Genomic DNA, 2,478 nt, shown 5'->3' with positions numbered 1-2,478 from the left:
TTTCCATGGAAGCTGTACACCACAGGGTACAAAGATTGTCTTAGGATCAGTTATAAAATCATTTACACACCACAAAAACCAGAAAGACACACACACACACACACACAGTGATAAATTGAGATTATGTGTGCTACTGATTGAACTCAGCCAGCAGCTCCTGAAGAGGAAGATCACCATGGTTGGCACAGTTAGAAAGAACAAGCCTGAGCTCCCCCTTGCACTCCTCACAACAAGGGGGTGAGGCCTTCTCATCAAAGTTTGCCTTCACCCCCACCACCACTCTAATTTCTTACCTCCCAAGAGAACAAGAATGTGGTCCTCCTGAGCACACTGCACAAAACAGCTGAGATCAGTGATCGTGAGGACAGGAAACCAGCCATCATCCTGGACTACAACAACAACAAAGGAGTCATGGAAAACCTGGACAAGGTCATTGGAACTTACAGCTGCAGGAGGATGACTGCCTGCTGGCCCCTGGTCATATTCCATAACATCATTGATGAGTCCTCATACAATGCCTTCTTGATATGGAACAAGATCAACCCCTACCTGAATGTCTGATAAGTGGAACAAGATGAGGGTGTTCCTCAAAAAAGGGGCTGAATATTTGTTAAAATTAAATCATTTCCTGATCTTTTTATATCTCAGATATAGGAAAAAACACTTCAAAACAAACTTCCCTTAGATTTGTTTTGCTTTCTGTGTCTAACCCTTAACCTCATTGAAGCTACCTTAACCTCACTGAAACTATCCTAACCCTTAACTTCATTGAAGCTACCCCTAACCCTTAACTTCATTGAAGCTACCCCTAACCCTTAACCTCATTGAAGCTACCCCTAACCCTTAACTTCATTGAAGCTACCCTAACCCATACTATCTTCATTGAAGCTACCCCTAACCCTTAGCTTCATTGGAGCTACCCTAACCCTTAGCTTCATTGAAGCTACCCTAACCCTTAACTTCATTGAAGCTACCCTAACCCTAACTTCATTGAAGCTACCTAACCCTTAACTTCATTGAAGCTACCCCTAACCCTTAACTTCATTGAAGCTACCCTAACCCTTAACTTCATTGAGCTACCCCTAACCCTTAAGCTTCATTGGAAGCTACCCCTAACCCTTAACTTCATTGAAGCTACCCCTAACCCTTAACTTCATTGAAGCTACCCTAACCCTTAACCTCATTGAAGCTACCCTAACCCTTAGCTTCATTGAAGAAGCTACCTAACCCTTAACCTCATTGATTGAGCTACCCTAACCCTTAGCTTCATTGAGCTACCCCTAACCCTATAACCTCATTGAAGCTACCCTAACCCTTAACTTCATTGAAGCTACCCCTAACCCTTAACTTCATTGAAGCTACCCTAACCCTTAACTTCATTGAAGCTACCCCTAACCCTTAACCTCATTGAAGCTACCCCTAACCCTAACTTCATTGAAGCTACCCCTAACCCTTAACTTCATTGAAACTACCCCTAACCCTTAACCTCATTGAAGCTACCCTAACCCTTAACCTCATTAGGCTACCCCAACCCTTAACCTCATTGAAACTATCCCTAAACCTTAACTTAATTGAAACAATACCTAAACCTTAACCTCATTGAAATTATCCCTAAACTATAACCTCATTGAAACTAATTCTCTCTTTCTCTCTTTCTTTCTCTCTCCTGGAGGACCTGAGCCCTAGGACAATGCCTCAGGACTACCTGGCATGATGACTCCTTGCTGTCCCCAGTCCACCTGGCCGTGCTGCTGCTCCAGTTTCAACTGTTCTGCCTGTGATTATTATTATTTGACCATGCTGGTCATTTATGAACATTTGAACATCTTGGCCATGTTCTGTTATAATCTCCACCCGGCTCAGCCAGAAGAGGACTGGCCACCCCTCATAGCCTGGTTCCTCTCTAGGTTTCTTCCTGGGTTTTGGCCTTTCTAGGGAGTTTTTCCTAGCCACCGTGCTTCTACACCTGCATTGCTTGCTGTTTGGGGTTTCAGGCTGGGTTTCTGTGCAGCACTTTGAGATATCAGCTGATGTACGAAGGGCTATAGAAATACATTTGATTTGATTGGATTTTTATTTGACATAACCATTCCCACAGTAGAGTGACATAACCATTCCCACTGTAAAGTAACATAACCATTCCACAGTAGAGTGACATAACCATTCCCACAGTAGAGTGACATAACCATTCCACAGTAGGGTGACATAACCATTCCCACAGTAGGGTGACATAACCATTCCCACTGTAAACATAACCATTCCCTAGTAGAGTGACATAACCATTCCCATAGTAGGTGACATAACCATTCCCACAGTAGAGTGACATAACCATTCCCACAGTAGGGTGACATAACCATTCCCACTGTAAGGGTGACATAACCATTCCCACTGTAAGGTGACATAACCATTCCCACTGTAAGGTGACACTGTAAGGTGACATAAATCCATTCCCACTGTGCAGTGACATAGCCATTCCCA

Source organism: Oncorhynchus nerka, linkage group LG15 (genome assembly GCF_034236695.1).
Source record: "Oncorhynchus nerka isolate Pitt River linkage group LG15, Oner_Uvic_2.0, whole genome shotgun sequence".
In the NCBI taxonomy this organism is placed as follows: Eukaryota; Metazoa; Chordata; class Actinopteri; order Salmoniformes; family Salmonidae; genus Oncorhynchus; species Oncorhynchus nerka.
The sequence above is the reverse complement of the archived record's forward strand: the minus strand, read 5'-3'. Positions refer to the sequence as shown.